This window comes from Bombus pascuorum, chromosome 9 (assembly GCF_905332965.1).
Source record: "Bombus pascuorum chromosome 9, iyBomPasc1.1, whole genome shotgun sequence".
Taxonomy (NCBI): domain Eukaryota; kingdom Metazoa; phylum Arthropoda; class Insecta; order Hymenoptera; family Apidae; genus Bombus; species Bombus pascuorum.
Window position 1 is genome coordinate 15,562,548 of NC_083496.1, and position 11,932 is coordinate 15,574,479.

The following is an 11,932-nucleotide window of genomic DNA, read 5'->3' on the forward strand; positions in this document are numbered from 1 at the left end:
TCCGTTTATTTCACTTGCAAATGCGACTATTCGGGTCTCGATACGCGACGATTAGGCGCGAGGAATGTAATCACCCCGTTACAATTCGCTAAATACATAAACAGCTCGGAAGTAATTGTTCGTAATGGAATGGTAGCACCTTGAGACTCTGATAATTTTCGTTGAGCCGGTGCATTATATACGCTTTATAAGATAAAATAACCGGTCTTAAAGCAATATACGAGTCAAGTAAAAGTCGAATTGATCAACTCCATCAAGATAAATCGTTTGATTTCTGAGAAGTCAAGTGCTAATCGTACCTTGTGATTCTACCAACTGATACTAACATTGACAAATTTTTCAAAAATGAAGTCACTCAGCTTGATTGCCGACTGGTTAGCGTAATGATACATATGTAATATTCCAGTTCTTGAAGTAGAACTTGAAAGCCGAACTGAATTTATCGAGAGCTTGAGGCAGAAGCAAATCACCGACGATGGATCTAATCAAATTCTCGCCATTCTCTTCGCCATTGCGAATCGATAATCGACGAAGACGCGGCGAATAAGACGTTGCCGTGTCAAACACGAGTTCTGTCCGCCCAATAACTTTAACGATACCGAAGTCTCAAAGGAGAACATGTCGGGCTCATAAGAACGTCTTGGCAGTGCATGCCACATGCGGGTAATTAAACAGAAAATGGACGTTAATAAATTTTCATATACATGGACCTATCAGATCCAGCATCGTGAAATGCTCCACGGCAACAACGATGCTCTTTCTCGTTCGCAAAGATCTTGAAACGAGGATTTCGGTAGTCGAGAAATCGATTTCCTTTCGCCAAACGAATTAAACGAGGATTTTGCGAAATATGATATTCTTACGAGAATTCAATTCCGAGATAATTTCACAGGATCTGCATCTGACTATCGAGGATCCTAATTCAGTTTTCTAGGAATCCAATATCGTGCAAGTTCTAGGTCTTTACGGTTTATCGAGATGAAGTTTCATCTTTGCGATGAGATTCATTTCCACTTGATCACTCTACCTAGTTCAATCCTAGTCAATTGAATCAAATCACTTCAATATTCTCCTTTAAATAGCTCTGCTTTTAATATCAAACTCTCGGACACTACATTGAAAATATTAATTGAAAAACACGCAGGATATTCTGTTCATAGCGATCAACTAAATTATCTATAAAGTTGATTAATATTATTATAATTTATCGTAACAGAGCTGATGAATTTGATTGCTACCTAACTCAAATATCTCATCCACAAGTACCAAAATGTTAACGCCATAAGAAACTAAATTCCTTTTGCCTAATAAGAAATCCCATGCTTTCGTGTTTAAGGTATATGACGTTAAGCTTTCATCCCCTTTTTCATAGCGAATAGATTAACTGTATGACTCAAATATAAATAAATGCAAATGTTCATAACTGCAAAACTGTTGATCTTCTAAAATGTAAAATGTATTATTCCCAATAAAATCATATTCAACCATTTAAGATATATTTATCCTATTTAAAATATATTGTGCCAGATTTCACCCCTTTTTCGTCGCAGATAAGTTAACCCTTAACGCTGCGACTTTTAATTATGAATATCAACCGGAAACTCCAACATATTCCCATCATACTTCGACTTGCAAGTTTTTAAGTGCCAGATTCTAAATACTACAATGACGTATAAATAATAATATTAAAGTTATTCAAAACAATCTTTATTCATCTCAGAAGAAATATAATTTTGATTATAATATTTATATTTATTATAATTGAGCAATGTGTGGAATTTTTTAAAACATTCATTCGGATGCAAACCGAGTTTGCGTTCATAGGTCTCACAGTACTCACTGACGAGTATTATTTTTTATTTGTAAACAATTATCGATAACAACCGAAAAATACATTTCGCTCAGGACGCCACTGGAGTATTTTTATTATTCAAAGCGTATAATGGTAAAATAATAATAAATCGATGATGTAAGAGAAATTCCTCCCCAATGGACCGTTTATCTTATTGGTGGTCACGGGTGACCATCGTGACGCCTTGATAACAGTTGATAGCGACATATCGTAACAAGGTTTTGTTTACTTCAACAAACCATTCGCATTCGTTATTTCGTCGTAAGCAAAACATCCAGAATATATTGTGGAAACGTGTATAAGATACTAGTAAACAGTACTTGCTCGTTCTATTTACAGTAGTAAGGTGGAGAGACAAGCGTGACATTGTTATGATTTCGACGAAACATTCGACTGTAATGGTAGAGGACCGCAAAAAAATTATATTTGTGATAAACCAATGGTAGTGGTAGATCACAACAGAGAAAATTGTGCTGTAGATTTATCGGATCAAATGATAGCATGTTCTACTCCACATAGAAGAAACCTCAAGTGGTATATAAAATTAGCTTTAGAGTTATTGCTAAATACATCAACTTCAAACGCGATGATACTCTATAAACAAGCAACAAAAACAAAAATCGAGGTATCAGATTTTAGAATGGCTCTCGCAATGCATCTTACACAGTGCCATTCACCAGAGCCGTCAAATATACTTATTCGACAAAGATCGCGACACGAAATGCAGAAGAAAGAAGGGCAAGCGTACCTGGCACGAAAATTTTGCAGAGAGTGCTATAAAAAAAATGTTAAACAGTCAGGATCAAAAATTGCTAAGAATCGGACCAAAAAGGTGACCACCTATCGTCCAGATTGTATCGATGAGCCACATTTATGTTTAAAGTGTTTTAACACAGTGCACCGTTAGATGCAAGATTTGTTCTCATTTTTTTTATTGATGTTCTAATGAAAATGTTTAATTGCTCAATGGGGCACTTTCTATTTCAAAGTATCTTCTATTTATCGGTTATATTCAAAATTTCCTAATGGTCAATTTTCATTCAATTTTTACAATTGTAAGAAGTTGAAGCGCTCCAGGCACCAATGACCATGCAAGATTTGTTCTCATTTTTTTTATTGATGTTCTAATGAAAATGTTTAATTGCTCAATGGGGCACTTTCTATTTCAAAGTATCTTCTATTTATCGGTTATATTCAAAATTTCCTAATTGTCAATTTTCATTCAATTTTTACAATTGTAAGAAGTTGAAGCGCTCCAGGCACCAATGACCATGCAAGATTTGTTCTCATTTTTTTTATTGATGTTCTAATGAAAATGTTTAATTGCTCAATGGGGCACTTTCTATTTCAAAGTATCTTCTATTTATCGGTTATATTCAAAATTTCCTAATTGTCAATTTTCATTCAATTTTTACAATTGTAAGAAGTTGAAGCGCTCCAGGCACCAATGACCATGCAAGATTTGTTCTCATTTTTTTTATTGATGTTCTAATGAAAATGTTTAATTGCTCAATGGGGCACTTTTTATTTCAAAGTATCTTCTATTTATCGGTTATATTCAAAATTTCCTAATGGTCAATTTTCATTCAATTTTTACAATTGTAAGAAGTTGAAGCGCTCCAGGCACCAATGACCATCGTGGCATCACAGGAGAAACCGTAGCAGGTCATATATGACCAACGTGGCAGTCAAAGTGTTAAGGGTTAAGAAGATCGTCGAAGAGGGTGGTAATCATTTTCGACGGAGTGGATCTCGCAAGCGAGCAGCGGCCCGTGTGTTTGGTGCCGCGGCTCGGCACATAGGAGAAGAAGGGTAATTGAAAATGTAAATGCCTGGCGAATTAACGATCCGAATTGGAGGTACTCGGAGAGGGCGGGCGGCCCGGGTCGGACGTGCGCGGTGTTCGATGATAATCCGCGGATACCGACGCCGGTGGTACTGGTTCTGTGCGGATAAACGATTGCCAATTACGGAGGTGATAAATTCCGGCGGCGCAAATCGCCGGTTATGCGCTATCGCAGCCGTATACTATGTGCACGCCCGTAATAATTAAGCGATGAACGGAGGAACGGACGATAGGACGATCCGGCGCACACTAGGCTCCAGATACTATGGAATCGATTACGGGTATCGATAGATTGCGATCGACGATCCCCGAGAAACCGACTTGGGTGTTCAAAGGATGCGTTCGGTAACCTTGAATGTAACTTGTGGAACACGTTGTTGCGATTGTTGATTAGAGAATGGTTGCGGAGAAAATGAATGTGGGCAGTTTGTTGGGTTTAGATCTGTACGATTGTGGGAAGCATTCTTCATTTAGTTAATTCGAGGTAGTAGGTATATTGCGAATAGCTTCTCTTTTGAATAGATAACTTTGTCTGTAAGGAAATTTTCTCAAGGATTATTAATACAAAATTAAGATGAATCGCGAATCATGCAGTATTCATTATCTGTTCTTTTCTTGTGTTTTATAACTCAATCTCTGTTAATGTGAAACGCTAACACGGCGCGTATACAGTAGCAACTGAAGCGAAGAATTTTATCGCAGGATTGCTTCGAACATCGACAAAACATTCTAAAGTAACCATAAAAGTGATGAACTTCGAGCTATTCCAACTCCAAAAGCAAGAAACACAACGAGCCAGTGGTCACCATGAAAAGAAGGCGGCTGGATGAAAGTCGGCGTCGCGGTCGGTGCGAAATCGAAGCGTGAAGTCGCAATTCCCGATCGAAATAATCATTTCACAGGGACACTCTATATATAGTATATCGCGAAAATCTGGGTTAACGAGCGTTCTCCTTCACTCGGATGTGTCTGTATATACACGATCGCGTGCATGTGTATCGCGAACCGCGCTAATTAACCCCGATGCTACCGTTCGATCTCGACACCAACGGAAACGATATCGCTAGTGTAACGATCACCACCGAGAGCAAAAAGTACGACGATTCCTTTTTCGAAGAGATCCACGGTATGCACAAGACTTCTAAGTATCCACGATGGAAACACCTGCTTGCGATTAGCGTGCATCGTTAATCCGCCATCTGAAGAGGGATCGTGAGTTTCAAAGGTAATTGAGAATCCTACGAAACCGTATGTAACTCAGCCTTGAGTCCAAACGTATCGCGGGTAATTACGAATCTTCTGTGCCTGGACGATTAACTCTCCAAGGACCAGTATATGCGTGTGTTTTTTTTTCTTCGTCTTTGGCTACTCGGTAAACAATTATCTTTTGCTCTATTAGTACGTCCATTAAACGAGTGTCTTGTTCCATCATGCTAAAACTGGGAATGATTACGTCCCATACTGTCTTACTAAATAAGCGTCTGATACTTCATCAGGCATTAAATCACAAGCCATAAAATGTACGTATCACTGGTTAGGATTAAATGAGGTCCGTTTCTGGCTGTACGATGTTGGAATTTAACAAGAACGTGGGACGCGGAAGAACGGAAAGCACGATAAATGCTAGGAAGAAAAATCGTCGGACCGAATGATATTAGGAGAAGTGAATCACGATGGGTGAATCGAAACGGATAGGTCGCCGAGTAACTCGGATCCATCGGTGGCTCCGGCCGAGAAACTCGCGAGATAATGGTCGATTTTTTGCTCGATCCGGAGACACAGGCCGAACCGGGGGCTTTTATTGGGGCTTAAGCTGCCGAGAAAAGAAGGTGGCTCCATGATAGATGCGAGCGAACAACAGCTACATGGGTGGCCCTCCCGTCACACGCGACTTACTAGCCACCCCGAAGACATTCGCCGTGGCTGATATCAGACCGCGCTGCGCCGCGCCGGCTTCGATACGCCCGTCGATCCTAACGACGAATCTGCGTCGACGAAACCTAACGGCCAGGGCGCCGGCGCTTACGTTTCTCGTTTCACTACTCGCCTTCGTAGTTGGCCTGCTCTTGTTATGGTTTAGATTCTTTGAAATATAGATACATACAGTATTTTGATTCTGGAGACTTGCAGCTTTGAATGATACTAATTACGTTAATGACTAATCGTGTCAAGGTAGTATAAATTGTTTCAAATGTGAAGATTGAAGCTGTGAATACGTTGAGAATCCTATTTTAGTAGAATGGCTCAATTGAAGTCAAGTATATTTTATAACTGGTTTTTTTTTAATGAATAAATTCGTTAATTTTTTTGAGGATAGGAACTGTGAGTACATTAAGAATTCTGATTTAGTAATATAATTCATTTCGAGTCAAATAATATTATTCATTTATTCATAGTAGAAATTTATTGTTAACAATACTAGCAAAATTTCTTATATTTTTGAAAAGCTGAAATTCTGGGAACATTAAGAATTTTATTCTGATAATACGGTTCAATTGGAGACAAGTATATTGTCTAAATGTTTTTTAGTGGAAGTCCATTGTTAAAAGGTACTGGTGAATATATTATCTTGTCTATGGGCTAAAGCTGTGGAAATACTAATTACCTTATTTTAGTAATACTTTCTAATTTAAAGAAAATATATGTGTAATTGTTTCTAGTAGAATTGGTTGTTAAAATGTATTAGTGAGTCTTTTGTACTCTCTAATGCAAACACTACAATACTTTGTTTTATCAAAAATGGCGGACAACTCCGAAATTTTGTTCGCGTCTAGAGAAACTGAATACACGAACGTGGAGGTGTCGATAAATCGACAGCTATAATTTGTAGGGTCAGAGACAAACCTAGAAAGTGGCCCAAGACGTGACTAAGGACTTTTTCATAAGAAAAACGAATTGAAGGATAAGATGACAGAAATTTACAGTTCAATACGTATTATATATGTTATACTATATACATTCCTTACTTTGAAAAAACGATAGCGTCATTCGATAAAATTACACCCAATACAGTTACGTGGTTCCCTTTTCCTGTCTTCGAAACGTCTGAAAGAATTATCATCTACTCTAAAGTTCACACAGCGACAATTTTTTCGAAGCACTATATCGTAAACGATCGTAAACCGTAAATTAAGAACGAAAGCGAAACGTTGCTGTAACTGTACCGAAAGCAACTGAAAATGCACGCACGCCATATTTACTGCGTTGGCTTCCTGGCCCCTTTGGCGGGCATTTATCTCGCGGACTGTCAAGAAAATTGTAAACAATAAACAGGAGGTTGTAAAAGAGCACTCACCGTTGACTGCATGACGAATCTGTAATCCATGGCTAGCGTTAATCTCCAAGGCACAGTTTTCCTCGATTTAATGACACAACTTTGCACTTTCACCAAATTTGCTCACTACGCGCGTTTTCTTTTTGGTACTACTTTAATTGATCGCAACGCCGTACTGTATGCACTGTGTGGCGCTGTCATCGACGTATAATAATCGTGTCAGTCACGATTAGTCGAATCGCGTCGGAAAGAATAATACAGTAAATGCATAGTAGATATATTGAAAAATATTGAAGAAAGGATATTGAGAATATTGAAGATGCTAATCCGATCTAGTGTGTTATTCTTTTCGTTTAACGTATTATCACTTCACAGGTTATTATTGATATTATTCAATTCGATATTACTGAAGGAACGAATACACTAATATACGAGCAGCCCGTATCTTGTGACGTACATATGACGGACGATGCGAATCACTATCGAATCGCAACGATATTATCGCGAGAGTTGCAAAGTGAATATCGAAGATGTTAATGCACTTCATCGTGTTATATTTTGTACTGTCCCGGTATTGTCACTTTACGTAAAAGAACACACTGACAGTTACAACAATAAATATCAAAGATGCTAAGGCGATCTATTGTATTATATTTTTCACTATTGACCGGGTTGCTTCACGAGATCCATAGCATTGTCTTCAAGTAAACCGAGACAATGACAGTTGTAAAAATGAATATCGAATATACTTACGTGATCTATAGCGTTATATCTTTCGTTAGTGTTCATATGTTTCATATCACTTCACGAAAATGAACATATTGATATATGAATCGTTAAAAAGTATCTACTACAATATTATATACTTACTAGTAGACCATATTTTGCAACGGATAATAAACGATGCGAATCACAATGATATCACCACATTATTGAAGTAAACTTTAGTATGGTGTATCGTGTCATGCTTTTTCGTTTGATTGGATATCGTCATCTCGCGAGTTCACTATTGTTGACTTCACGTAACAAACACACTGAGACACGAGTGTTCCGTATTTCACACAAAAGTCTAGGTAATTTGATTGAGGACGCGTTTTGGAACGTTAATTGCGCAGAAGGATGCGCAGAACGTCAGTCAGGCAGTAAACGACGAGAGAGTGCGTAAATTTCTTAATTGCTCAAAATTATTTAAGAGTCTAACAGTTTAATTATTATTTGTCACGGGTGATTTCAGAAATTTGTTGGAGTTATGTTTGATGCTCGAGGCTGCGGCAGTAGCTGAAAATTTACTACGCTGCGAAGAATCATGTCGGTTGGTCAACAACACAGAATTCACGACGCTGGCGAAATCGACATAACCAATTGATTGGAGATCTAAACATACAAACAACAAGTATGTGACTTATTTTACTTCATGATTTCTTTCTATATCAAATAAGACATATAACCAATAAGGACTAGCGACTTAATAATAATAATAGCTTGTTATTTCTTTTGACATCGACTAATACACATAACCATTAATACGAATATCGTCGTAAATGTGTCTCTTAGAAGCCATACTCATCAACTTCATTTTTTTATTAATTTCTCAATTTCACTATCCAATATAAATATTCAATCCTCAAGAGATAAATGACATTTTTCTATAAATTAATTTATTATGAGAAGATAACATAAATAACAGTAAATTACAAAATATATTTAAATTTCGTCTCAAATGTGAATGCTATATAATTGATTAGATTTATCATACATGTAATTCTGTAAAATATTATTATGAATGAAACGTTGATATAGTTGTCGATTCTATAACGTCCTTTATGTTACACCACAGGAATATAATCTGACTTCGATTTTAAGAATCGAATAAAGTATCGTATCTAATGGTATTATTCGAAATGTTTCAGGCAAAATTTAACAAAAGAAGTCGAAAATCACTTGGGAATCTTTCACAGCATAGCTGACGGGATTTCAGAGGTTCCTCAAGATAATGATACTACAAAAGCATGGGGATTTGAAGAAATCTTCTGTTGCCTGTCCTTTCTTTCACATTCACAACAACGCTTTACGTATGTATCAAAGATTATATATTATATTTTTGCATTATTTTTAAAGGATCATAACGAATAGTTAATTGTCTATCACAAATAATCTGCAAAACAAATCCATAAATTTTACGCCATGTAAATTTTAGTTTAATATTATCATCCTATAAGCGTATAATCGGAATGCTATTTGTAAGACACCCGCCGCCTCTAGGGGGAAGAGCGGTGTGGTAGTGTCGGACTCCAACCGACTAAAACCTCCACAATGACCGTCCTTATTGCGACCGAGGGGTGCCCGGGAACCGCTGTGGCGACACACCGGGCCCCATGCAATAATTTTCCTACTTTTCATCTAATACTTGATAATAATACAATTGCATTGGTTCGGCTTCATCGATTTGTAAAATAAGAAGATAAGTACGGACTGAAATTGCTTACGATAAAATTACTGTAATTATTTTCGACAATAGTCTCTGTGGGTTAAGGACTACTCGGCAGTATAATCGTTTAAACGAACCATGCATATCCCAAGTAGGATTTAGGTAAATAGGTACGTTATTCCATGCACGCATTAAAGTAAAATGAATTTTGCCGAGGCCTTTCTCAGTAACGTTATGTAAGCCTATTAAGCGGACACTAGATACCCAAGAAAGAAGGATGGAATAATGTTTGAGGAATGCCGAAAAGTAGAGGAAAGGGAGAGGTCACAACACGACCGGCGGAAGCCACGAGGTAAAAGAGGAGAACGAAGAAGACTCGATGAGACTCTGGTTTTAATTAGTTGGAACCGCCGCGCCGCAAGGGAACAATCGATGGCATTAACGATGTTGCAGATAAGAAATCAGACTTCTGAACTCTTGTTCGTTATCATTGCCCGAATACTTCTGACGCGAGCCCTCCTCGAATTCTTCTCGATCGAATATGATTAAAATCTTCATAAACACCTGCTCCAACTCTGACTAACAAATGCTACGAATCGTCATTTACTGATGACTTCTTCTTTTCTTGAATGAATTGAAATTTCTTCGTTAATTTGTATTCATCAAGGGGATTTACCTTCTATCTTGTAATTTCTAGTACTTTATTACAGACTTATCCGTTGGTTCTTTATTTTCAAAATGAACAAAAATATATAACTTTTTTGGTACTTTATTATAATTCTTCGACGTTAAAATTTTATTGATAATTCTATAAAAATTGCTCCAAGACTAATTAACGTTGAAAAGAACGGAACATTTAGTACGTAGTAAAGGAATTAGAATTTCTATTCTATTTCCTGAATTAATTTCGTAGAAATTGTAACGCTAATGATATAGAAATTGCTGTCCAATTAGTCAGTGTTTGAAGAGCAGTGCACGTAGCAACGAACGTACTAATTGCAAAGAAATCAGAATCTCTATCTTAAAATAACTTGAGAAGAGTTAAAATGTGTAAACTGAGAGAAGAACTTGAGAACCACTGGGCCGTTTACAATTAAGCAATGTAACCGAGTCGCAGACGCGTGGAGCGTCGTGTGTGGTCCCGGGGTTCGAATCCCACCTCTCCCTTTCCACTCTTTCCAACCGGTACCACCACTCTACCACGATGTCCCCACCACTTGAAGGTTCTCTTCAGCTCCTCTCATGTTCGTTTTTCTCTCGTTTCTCCTCTCTTGCTCGCCGCGGCTCTTTACCTTCTACGCTCGATCCCGAAGGTGGTGACTCATCCACCTATAGGCTACCACGGATTCGGGAATTCCTTCTCGTTTCTCGTCGTTCCTCGATCTAACTCGAATTTTTGCACAACCGTCCAGATTTGTATCGAGATCACGAATAACAGACCGAAACTGCGGTTCATTAGAACGGCCAACTTGCTCCGTGCAACCTTTTTCGATGATCCCGAAGGAAACTTTTACATACGCTTGAAGAGGATCTTGACGATCTTCTCTCAGATATTTTAAATTGTCTGTTATTAAAGATTAGAATACAGTAGAACTTCATTTATCTTATCGATATTTATTTAAATGAATTAATGAAATAGGTAATGGGAGGGGAGAATTAATGAACCTTTTTCATATAAATTCCAGTTACAATTTGACTTTGACGAATTCAAATAGATCTGAATTTCAAATTGTGATTTTCTGATTAGTGCAGCTGCAAGGTAACTCTACTCCAATTTATTTACAAACTAATGAAATTAAACAAGCTAATGAAAACGAAACTATTTCAGAATTCAAACTATCTGGAAAACAAGACAACTCGTTATAATTTCTTCTGGTCGGTCTCTCTATAATCCATAAAAGTTGGCGTGGCTTAGGTATTAAAACTGGTTCCGATTGTCGAATAGAGCTGTGACGCGCGAGAGTATCCACGGCCAGACATGTTTGGAGTTCGGACTTGTCGAGAGGCGCGGACGCGTAAAGGTGGACATGACACTAGGAAACTAAATACCGGTCGACCGATCCTATGATCCCCGCAGAGAGTTTGACCGCTGTCAAAAAGCATTGGCCCGTCTGGACCTATCTCACTTAATTTTCGTTAAAGTCACCGAATCGGGGATTGGATCGTCGACAGTCCGGAATCATCTTACCAGTATCTTTCTCTATTCACACTGAGCATCATGTCGATGGATAGTAACGATGGTTTGGAATAAATTGGACCCGATTTCATAAGAGGAAATCTGTAGATGTAGTACGAAAATGTGTCTCTTAGTGCTGTCATCTTAATACTTTTTCGCTTGAATTTGAATACTCGCAAACAATATATGAACAGTTCGTTGTTTATTATACTGTTCGTAAATATGTTTGTGAAATATGTTATGTGATATCATTTACTGTAGTCATCTGTTTGCACGCAGTTCGCGGACAGTGTCCGTCTTAAGAAATCGTTAAATTGTTCACATTTTCATTTGAATTTCTTTTTTTCAGGTGGAAC